The 11,031-nt window shown below is 49.7% G+C and overlaps 1 protein-coding gene across 4 annotated transcripts in view; it reads right to left on the bottom strand.

The window, feature by feature from the left end:
• The window catches only part of Rusc2 (RUN and SH3 domain containing 2), a 46,489-nt gene that overhangs the window by 16,978 nt on the left and 18,480 nt on the right, over positions 1–11,031 (bottom strand). The window contains exon 1 of one of the 4 annotated variants that reach the window (XM_029475905.1): positions 8,395–9,798. The exons of 2 other annotated variants lie outside the window; for them this stretch is intronic. The gene's annotated coding sequence lies outside the window, so the exon portion shown is untranslated. Of the gene's footprint in view, positions 1–4,037; positions 4,596–8,394; positions 9,799–11,031 lie in introns of those variants that run through there. One more of the 4 variants, XM_029475904.1, reaches the window with a different exon arrangement.

Genomic DNA, 11,031 nt, shown 5'->3' with positions numbered 1-11,031 from the left:
AAAAAAAAAGAGAGAGAGAGAGAGAAAGAAAGAAAGAAAGAAAGAAAGAAAGAAAGAAAGAGAGAGAGAGAAGGAAGGACCCCAGTGAGATACCACTGCTCTCCCAACAGGGCCCCCAAACCAAAACAACACAGCAACCAGAAGCTTGGTGACAGCACGGAGATTACAACCCTCACAGGTGGCTGCGGCACTGTAATGGTACAGGCCCTTGAAAAATCGTCTGACCGTCCCTCAGAATCTTACACAGACTGGCCCACAAGACCCAGCAACCCCACCTCTAGGACTGAACTCAGAGGGGAGGGAGAAGTCGGCCACATAGAAGCCACTATAAACGTGCTCACAGCAGCATGCACGGTAACCAAGACCACGGCGAGACCCCAAAGCTGATGAATGACTAAGTATGTTCTGTACCAGGTAAAAAGGAGCACAAACGCCATGTATGCATGTGGTGGGCTATTATTTGGCAATAAAAGCTTGAGTCACTAGAACATGCTGCAACATGAATGAGCCTTACAAGATGGTATTCCGTCACAAATGACTCCTTTGTGTGGTATATGACTTACATGAAATGTTTTTTTTTTGTTTTTTTTTTTTTTTTTTTTTTTTTTTTTGAGACAGGGTTTCTCTGTGTAGCTCTGGCTGTACTGGAACTGACTCTGTAGACCAGGCTGGCCTTGAACTCAGAAATCCGCCTGCCTCTGCCTCCTGAGTGCTGGGATTAAAGGTGTGCGCCACCACGCCTGCTGATTTGAAATGTCTAAGGCAGGAAAACCAGCTGACACGGAAGGCAGATCAGCAGCTGCCAAGGGCTGGGGGGTGTGGGACAACTGCTTAATGGTTATGGAGGACCTCTGTGGGGTGATAAAAATGCACTGCTATTAGACACTGGCAACAGTTACACAGTGAACAGACTGGTTTATCAACTGTATTGAGAATGTGGCTATACCAGGCTAGCCAAGGCTACATAGAGAGATCTTGTCTCAAAAAACAAAAACAAAACCCACAGAAGATTATGGTTCTGGGAAGAGGAGTGAGACATAAAGTCTGCTGGGGGGTGGTAGAGGGGATGGGCATTTGCAGAAATAAAGTAAGAACAAAATGGGGAATGGGGAACAATGGCTTAGTGACATGATCAATGGATGGGGTTTTTTAGGATGCTTTGATATAAGAGAAAACAAGACAATTCCCCCTTACTTCCGAGTATCTCCTTTACAAGAATATTGGGTCTCACATATGTGTGCATATGTGTAATACACACCCCCACATACCCACAAACAGACTACACGCTATGAAGGTAACAAGGATGACAAGACTCTAACATTCCAACAAGGATCCATTAATTGAAAATATACAGTTAGGTGTGGTGCATGCCTTTTGAAACCCTGCCCACCCCCAAAAATGTGTGCATGGGCCCGTGGTGTGTGTATGTGTGCACTGTGTGTGTGTGTGTGACTTAAGCAACCCTATGCTATTAGCTGAGTGTGGTGAGGTCCTGTGGTCCCAGCTCCTTGGAAGGCTGAGGTAGACGAGTTTCTCCAGCCCCGGATTCATAGCCAGACTGGGTGCACAGTGAGACTGTGGCTCAAAACAATGCCAATGTGGTGATCTGAGCACTGACTTACAGAGCAGATAGAAGATGAACTGTATAGATATGGTCTTTTTCTAAGTTATTTTTATTAATTTTTATGTTTATATGCATGGGAAATACAACAAAATATTCATAGTGCAGATCTCTATTGAGCAATTCTGGATGATTTTCGTTTTTTTCTGTTCCATCTATAGATAATACATACCATGTACATAAATAATAGTTTTCTGTAAGTAGGGGGATTCTCTTTACATACAATATTAGATTTCCCCCTAGGGTTCATAGATACATCCAGGCAAAACAGCCACATACATTTTTTTTTTTTTAAATCAGAAAAAGGGACCTGGAGACACAGCTCAGGGCCAGAGTTTTATAAATAAGTGAGCAAACAATAAAATTAATAATAAAAATTAGGAGCCCTAATTTTTTGGACATTAAAAAAAAGGAATGAAATGGGAGCTGGGGAGGTGACCCCCATAACCCCAGCATCTGTAGGGTAGGGAGAAAGGTTAGGAGTTCAAGGCCAGTCTGAGCTACAGTCAAACTAACCTGGGCTACTGAGTCTGACTCAAACAACACAAAGAGGAATGATGTAATAAGCCATTTGACTTTGCCTCAAACACCGCAGAAAACACGCACGAGTACATCTGCGACTTCTTCCCTGGGAGTGAATGTAACACTGTGGCCGTAGGTGAAGAGCACTCTGAGATGAGTGAACTCCTTCGCACGTGTTGTTCCTAATTAAATGAAGAGGAGGAAGCTCCCAGGGAAGACGAGCCTCCTACCTAAATCTAACTCTGTAGGCAGAGTAGTGGCTCAGCCAGCAGGAAGATGTGACATCTAGGCGTACAGATGCAGGGAGTCTCCAGTTCCATCTAAACATCCCCATAGAGTCACAGGCATTTTCATGGCGAGGGCTTGCTTGCTTATTTTTGAGACAGGGTCTCTCTGTATAGCCCGCCCTGACTGACCTAGAACTGGCTCTGTAGCTGAGGCCGGCCTTGAACTCAGAGATCTGCCTGCCTCTGTCTCCTGAGTACTGATATTAGAGATGTGTGTCATGATACAGATTTAACACACAAGGAAACCAAGGCCATAGGGTATGGGTAGCTCACTCCCAATCACAGCTGAAATGGCTCCAAGCCTGGGCACGTCCCCTCTCAAGGGTGTCTACTACCACTCATTCTCAAGGGCTTGAGGCCAGTCCTCTCCCTCAGGTCTGGCCATCACCCTCACACACCTGTTTCCTATTATTCCATGGCGCGCACTGCAGTGACCACTTATATAAGCTCTATCAACTAGTCTGAACCCGCGGCCCCTTTCGCCCCATGTTCTCACATTGATCAATCCTGTTTCCTGCCCTTCAGGCCACAGTTCCCAGGCTTCTACCTCATCCTGGCCCATTCATGGTTCTCACGACACTTCCCCCTTGCTCCACTGTGCTGTTCACAGTTCTTGGCTTGCTGGGAACTAACCTACTCTCAGGACACTTCCAAAATGCTCAGTCACACATTGTACAACTCCTGTCTAGTCTCCAAGTGACTACCGGGGTGAATGGTGGAAACAGGGCTAAGGATCTGTTTGCCTACGGGCAAGACAACTCCAGAAGGACGCTTCCTGTCTTTGTTCACCAACAGCATCCCTCTGTTGGTCACAGTACCTAGTTGCTTCTTTTCTGGTTTCTTCAGAGCTAGCAGGGAGGGAGGCAAAGGCACTCATTGTTATACTTTAGTGATCTGACCTTGACCTGAGGTCCTTTGGAGAGCCTCTGTGGGGCTGACAGTCTTCTCTAGGGCAGGACGAAGGGAGGAGGGCGGCATGGTGGTGCTTAGGTCCCTTCCTGCTAGGAAGCTGCTCTGTAGAGCAGGGCTGAGTATAACATAAGAGGTCAGGTGCCTTCAGCATCGCAACGTCCCTCTTTCCATACGCTGTAGGGCATTTGCATTCATTCTTACTGCAACCAATCCCGGAGCCTGGCAGCGTCTACAATGGATATGTCTGTGTGCATACAAGTATGCATGTGTGGGGAGGAAAAGCCACCCAACCTTCTGGATAAGAATGCATAGATTTCTGCATGGTTTTCAGCATAAACTTCCACGAGCTGTGGAGGGAGGGGTCTCCACCCATTCAGCCTTTGTGTCCAGATTTGACAACTGCAGCTACAGCAGCTTCATCAGAAATACCCAGATAGAAAGAAAGAAAGGAAGAAAGACAGAAAGACAGAAAGACAGAAAAGGATCTTGCTTCTTGACCAAGCAGCACAGAGAGCATCAGCCCAAACCTCTTTCTTGCCCGGCCCATGCATGCATGCAGATGAGTTTTTCTCCGCTTGCTGTCACTCTCCCTTTCCGAAAGACAAAGCCACCCTTCAGAAGCCGGAGCCCAGATGCTGATGCTGATCCGGCCTCTGCCAAGCAGTGACCTCCCACCCCCCACCCCAGAGCCATACCTCTGCAAGGAGCCTCAAGCTGGACCTGGTGGCTCCCGCTTCTTTTGCACGCCCGCCGCGCCCTACCTCGACAATCGCAGCTGAATTGCTGGTCCTTGAGATCGCACAAGGGGGACCGGGCTGATACCCTGAGATGTGATTTGTGTTAGTACAATGGCATCCCGAGCTAATGCAGGGAGGCTGCGCAATCTCAGCCTGTCTTCTTGCTGCTGCCACGGCGGCTGGGCTGCGGTGACGTTGCTACTAAGGGGGAGGGATGGGGAGGGAAAGGAGCAGGCAAGCCCACAGTGCAGCCACTCAGTTCCAGGTCGGTCCCTTCGGCCTGTTAGCCTGGGGGAGGGGCGTAGAGAGAGAAGTCAGCCACAGGGGGCAGTAGGTGCTGGAAGACAGAGACTTTCCAGACAGCAGAAAAAAAAACAAAAAAAAACAAAACAACAACAACAACAACAACAACAAAAAAAAAACAGGGAGAGCTGAGCCTAGCTTCTCCTGGGTCCTGAGTGTTGGGAGAAGTCTGGGCAGAGCCTGGGCGCTTCCTTCCTTCCTTCCCTTCTCAGGCCGCTCCTTTCCGACCTTGGCTAGAAGCCCCCCCCCNCCCCCCCCCCCCCCCAGGCAACTGAATGACTACGTGTTTCCCAGCTTTTTTGTTAGGTTTCCAGCTGGGTTAGGGTGGAAGGGTGGAGGGTCATCCTGGAAGGAGATTTTGGAAGTCCCACCCAGAGGCTACACAAAACAAAACAATATTCCCAGCGACAGATCAGCACTCCACCAGCCAAACTACACCGGCCTTTTTCACAAGGCCCAATCTCAGTGCTGGGTTCCCAGGGTTCCTCAGGGTAGGCTTCTGAAGGAAGGCCCCTGGGCCTTCTCTGAGCAGGTGGCTCTGATGCTCCAAGTCTGGGTAGCTGCAGGCCACCTCCCTAACCCAGGGCTCAGCTGGCCTCCCGGCTCTTCAGGGGGTCTAACCGTTTAAGTTTAAGCGGAGCTGAGCCTGTCACATCAGTTTTTGGTTCTTGCTGACTTGGGTTCGACCAGGGTTGTAAGGAAGTCGATTCCCTTTAACCAGGCAGAGTCTGGAAAGCTCCTTCTCCCACAGGAAGGCAGGCAAAGGAAAGGGACTGGGTTCTTAGAGCCTTCACTTCGACTGTGGACCTTCTGAACTCCCTGCCTCTTCCTCGCTCAGGTTCTGGGCCATTTTGTGAGGATAACGGCGCAGTAGCAGACCATACACGAGCCAGGCGTGTAAGTGGAATCTGTCGATGCTCACTGATGCTCACTGATGCCACCCTCCAAGACAGCAGCTTTCAGGATAACCATGGCAGCACATGCCTCTAATCCCAGCGCTTGGGAGGTGGAGGCAAGCAGATGTCTGCGAGTTGAAGGCCAGCCTGGTCTACATAGAGAATTCTAGGGTGGCCAGAACTACATAGAGAGACCCTGTCTCAAAAACTCCACAAAACCAAACCAAACCAACCACCAACCAGCCACCTTCCTGGTCAGCGCTGTGGTTCCCACTGAGTCATGCGAATTTATTTGGTTTTGCTCTGAACTGTTTCCTTTACTCCCCCAACACAATTTCCAATTGAACTGAGGGCTTTATGTGTCCCAGGCAAGCTCTCCTCCCCTGAATATTTCTCCTCCATGGTTGGTTGAATCTGTGGGACGTAGAACCCGTGGTATGGTGGCTGACTATGCTATCTCGACTCCGCCAGGAAGACTCTGGATTTCAGGTCTCAAGAAGCCTTGGGAGGCAGCGCTGGGGTTCCAGGTGCGCGCCTTCACGTTCATCTACTTCCGTTCTTGCGTCTTCCCCGCCTCATGAGACCTGTGTGTTTCCTGACTTCATGCTGACCTGAGCTGAATTACAGAGGTCTAACCTTGACTCGCTTGAGGATCCACAGCCCCTGGTCCTACAGAGTAGCAAACAGTGAAGAAGAGAAGCCGGGAAAGGGAGGAGCTTACAAGGTATGGGGCGCTGGCCTTTTCTGGAGCTGATAGAGACTATTTCTGGGGCTTGCTGTAGGTTAAGCAGTGCCATTTGTGATCAAGTGCATGGAGGACTCACTACCGGATTCCCATGAGAACTCTGGGCCCAGGGTCTTTGTCCCGAAAACATCTGTGAGGCAGATGACCCCGAGTCTGCAGAGCTAGCGACACACACTCCATGATTCCTTCAGTTTAGCACACCACAGATCATGCTGTTACTTACTACCCAGCCCTACTGCATGTCTGGTGCCCAGGGAGCCAGGTATAGTGAGCCTAGCGTCTGGGACCCTAGCGTCTGGGAAGCTGAGGGGCATCTACTTTCGTTGCGAGTTTGTGGTCAGTCTGGATTACATCGCAGGACCCTGTTTCAAAGAGGGATAGAATCGAGGACTGTGTCGTCTCAGTATATCTTTGTCCCTGACCTTTCCCAATAAGGTTACTCTGCTGACCTTTCGCCTCAAGGAACTTATTTGGAAATAAGGGAGTACTTCTGTTTCTGTTATTCCATTCAGCAATAACCCGCATTTGGCCATATGTCACCTCAAACTGTATGACTGATCTAATAGCAAATGCTCATATTAAGACAAATCAAAATAAATTATGATAAACTGTATTTTCCTGATCTAGAAGCATCCTGATCTAGAAGCATTTTTCTTTTACATTTGGGGGGGGGTGTGGGCACACATGTGCCATGAGTACATACGGAGGCCGGAGGACAGCTTTCAAGGAGTCAGTTCTCCTCTACCCTTGTGTGGACTCCAAGAATTAAACCCAGGTTGTCAGTCTTGGTGGCAAGCACCCTTACCTATAGAACCAACCTGCTGGCTATCCCAAGACCTTACAGTCTCTGTATGAACGCTGTATGCATTTGTGTTTGTGTGCAGGGTTTGGTGGGTGCACGCTCACATGTCACCAAGTCGAGCAAAATTAGGGCTAGTCAGCAAGTCACAGTGACCCGCCTGTCTCTGCCTCCTCTACTTTCGGGGTTACAGGCACGCCACTGGGTTCAGCCTTTACACAGGTGCTAAGGGTTTGAACTCAGAGACTCATGTTCACAGGGTTAGTACTCTACCAAGCAAGCCACCTCCAAGGTCGCACTGCGGGCATCTACATGACTCCTACTCTGTACAAGGTACTGTGGGGGTGCTCTGGAATCGTTATCTAAGGTAAGGGTCTCATAGTTTTATTAAGATCATTGCCAATACGGCTCTGGGGTGGCCAGGGCAGCACCATGATTGGGGAAGTGATACCAGTGTCAGAACGAGGGTTTCAACATTTTTTTGCCAGCCTTAATGCACCAAACTGATCTGCTCCTGGTTGAAGATGGGACGCTAAACCCCCATGTTCGACAACTTTCTTTCCCGATTGTGGGGACTCTGACTACAACTCGGAGGGATTATGCTCCTTAAAGGGAAAAAAAAAAATCCAGAAACATCTGGTTAAAGGCAAAGTTAGGACTGAACATGGTTTGGTAGTACTTAGGAATACGAATCGTGCCGGGCAGTGGTGGCGCACGCCTTTAATCCCAGCACTTGGGAGGCAGAGGCAGGCAAATTTCTGAGTTCGAGTCCAGCCTGGTCTACAGTGTGAGTTCCAGGACAGCCAGGACTACACAGAGAAACCCTGTTTCTAAACAAAACAAACAAAACAAAACAAAACAAAAGACAGAAAGGAATACGAATCGTGAAAGAAATGGTTAGCTGGCAGAAATCAACTCTGGTGGCTGCAAGACCCCCCAGTCAGTGACATGCGAGTCTGAGAGCCCAGATTCAGATCTGCACATGTATGTGCTAGGGCAAGCTTGATGGTCTGCAATTCCTGAGTCAGGGAACGAAGAGGACCCCTGGGGCTTGCTGTGACAGTCTAGCTCCCACGTTCAGTAGAAACCCTGCCTCAGAACAATAAGGTCTTCACCTTGCTGTGACTGAGGAACACACCCGAGACGGATCTCTGGCCTCTACGTGCATATGCACACGTGCATTCTTCCACATATGTACACACAAAAACACCTACAAAACCATTCAAAACAAGTCATCTTTCTTCATGGCTCCTAAATCAACTGTTTATAAAAGAACCACCTTCCCTGGCTGTGAGGTTCTGTGTTTTCAGAGACCGTGAGATTAAATGAAGGTGCCGACTTTCCTATAGGAAATATATGAGACACGCTCAAAGAATTTGCTGATTTAAGAACTGTAGCTGTCGTTGACCGGGGTGCCGGTGACTAAGTTAAAAGGAGAATAAACAAGCTGCCAGATGTCTGAGCACACCTGGCCATGACCTCGGAGAGTCTGCTTTTACAAAGGGAAGGGTAGCCAACGCCCCAAGGTCGTCTGGCGGAGTGTAGCTGCTCCTAGCTGACAGGGATACTTACTGTTCGTAACTGGTTTCGCGTTATTTTGGACTCCAAACAAGGCTGGCCAGAATGCTGGGAGTGTTCTGGAAGGGCTGTCCCAGACACCCCAGCTGCTTCTTCATTAGACCTCCCGAATATAGCGTCCTCTTTCGAAGCACAGAAGTTGTTCTGCTTTGGGCTCGTGTATGTCGCCACCTCTATAAGTCAAACACTCGGCAAAAGGCCTGGCTCTGTAGCCGAACAGGACAACCTGGTGTGGCTATACTTTCCTTCCCCCAAGTCTGTCTGCTCCTATATGAACCGACAATGTACAGGCAGCTTTAAACCATCACCGACAGAAACCACGGCAGACCTCACACCCGGTTGGTTTCAAGCCCCTTAGTCTCCTCAGTGACTAGAGCTCCCAAGGTCCCAATCAGTGAATGGAGACCTCAGCCCTGGGCAATTACACCCAGGATAGAACAAACCACATTGGGCACTGACCAAGAGTCAATTTTCTTTGTTTCATAAAAACTCAATAATAATCTTAGCTTTGCTCCAGAGTCTCTTGTTGCAGGGAAGGGATTTTACCTAGAAAACTCCGTCTTTTCTACCGATCTAGCCAGCGTGTACGGCTTTCTCCATCAGCCCGTCACCCTTCCTTAGCTCAGCTTCCAGCACCTGGTCACTTTTGTGGTCCCTTTCAGGATAATTATAAAGTAAACCAAATCCAAATCCTGACCCCAGGGAAGGTTCCCGGGCAGGGTGAGTAAACAGGCACCTTCAGGCCCTCAGCATCCTAGCCTGAATGTGTGGGCAGACATGCCTTCCTCACTCTCTAGTGCCAGCTTCCGATGTCCCAGCGATGTCTCTGGAGACTGAGAACCCGCTGCAAGTCCTCTTTCTTCCAAGCACAGGTTAAAGGAGGGCATCAGGAGACTTGGCAAGACTCAAGTCCTACCTTGACAGACTGAGCTCTTCAGAGGAGGGGTTCGGCAGTCAATGAGGCCTCAGGATAAAGTCTCCCAATGCAGGAAGCAGAAGTCAGGAGGCCAGAAACCACCAAGGCAGGAACAGGGGGTACTGAAGCCCAGTGTGGCCTGCTTTGCTTGGAGAAAGTTCTTAAGTACTAACGAGCAGGAGAGTAAGGCGGCCAGATCAAATGAGGCCCCTGAGCTGCTTCTCCACTACCCAGTGTGGTCAACACCTTGCTAATCCTTTGACAGTGCCTCCTGGATCCCAGGCTCTGGGAAACCACATCCCAGTGTTCTCTGCTCCCCCTCCTCCCAGACGGCGGCTAGCCAATCGGCTTGTCCAGAGCTGTAAATAAAAGGGCACATGTGCACAGAGAAGGGGCTATGAGAGGAATCCAGATTGAATTACACACACCATGTGTGGGACCCGCGTGGGGGAGGTGGGGGAGAGAGCAGAGGGAAGCCTCCATGCCTTTCAAGGAAATCTCCAGTGCACCTCCCCCTAACCCCCTCCCCACCCACCCCCCAGTGTGACTGCCATCTCAGGCTCACTGCCCAAGGGAACCAGATTCCAGTCTGGCCATCTTCTCAGCAGTGGGGACAGGGGCTCTGGGACTTTCCGGGATCTGCCTTATTTTCCAGTAGAGTTTAGATGGCACCAGCTCTCTGAGTTTGGGGAGAACGCTGGGGACGACCTTTGTAGTATCAGCAAAGACACTGCAATGGTATCTGCTTTAGTTACAAGACCAAGGTTGGCGTAAGTTTTGCTCTTGGCCACTTGTTGGGTTCTGTCCTGAGGATTCAAGGGGTTAGGTTCTGAACTGTACAGAGCAAGGAATTTCTGTAACAACGATGGCAGAGGTTCCAATCTGACACATGGCTTGCCAAAGCCCTGGAACTCTGGGAAATCAGTCAACAATGCCCAACCTCAGACTGTAAACTGCTGTGACATTCCCTCAGAGGCTGAAGGAAGAACTAAGGCGGAGAGCACGTACGTGCTCGGCAATATGGCACTACTGTTATTCCGTCTGTGTGGTGGACTAGTGTGGTTGTTTCTTTTCTCTCTTCCCAGTTTCCAGAAAAATCTGAAGCCTTTAGGTCTAAGGCACTTGTGGGCAAGTCTTCCAGCAGCCAAAGGCTTAAGCTGGCAGGGTGATGCACACTGGTATCCTAGCGCTACAGAGAGGCAGGCCGTCCTCAGCCACACAGCAAGTTCCAGGCTGGTCTGGACTGAGAGACACTGTCTCAAATACCAAAAACAGACCAGGGAGATGGAAGAACAGTCATGCCCCCTTCCCTTTCTCCCTGCACGAAGACTGGGTCCTTGATCCCGTGTCCATCACATCTACGCTGGCCGGCTTCCCTGGACTCTCCATTCACCTCTCCATCCATCCTATCTCTAGCGTTACCTGCTCTAACACGTTCCCAGAATGACGTACTTCTCATGCGTGCTCGGCCAAGGGGAGGAGCTGTCTGATCCCAAGATGGCAGGAGAGGTCTCTCCAGGCTGTTGTGTGCACATCACAGCTGCCTGTTTGGCCTACAGACTAATAATAGCAGCTCTGATGGCCGTGGATTAAGACAGAACTGTACTGCGTGTTTATTTTTAACACTCCGGCGTCGGTATCAAGTTCTACTGGTTACTGGCCAAATGTAGGAGTGGCCTCAGGCTAGCCCAGGTTGCTAAATTGAGTTCTGGAGG

Source organism: Mus caroli, chromosome 4, assembly GCF_900094665.2.
Source record: "Mus caroli chromosome 4, CAROLI_EIJ_v1.1, whole genome shotgun sequence".
NCBI lineage: Eukaryota > Metazoa > Chordata > Mammalia > Rodentia > Muridae > Mus > Mus caroli.
This window is presented reverse-complemented; position numbering and strand designations above follow the sequence as displayed.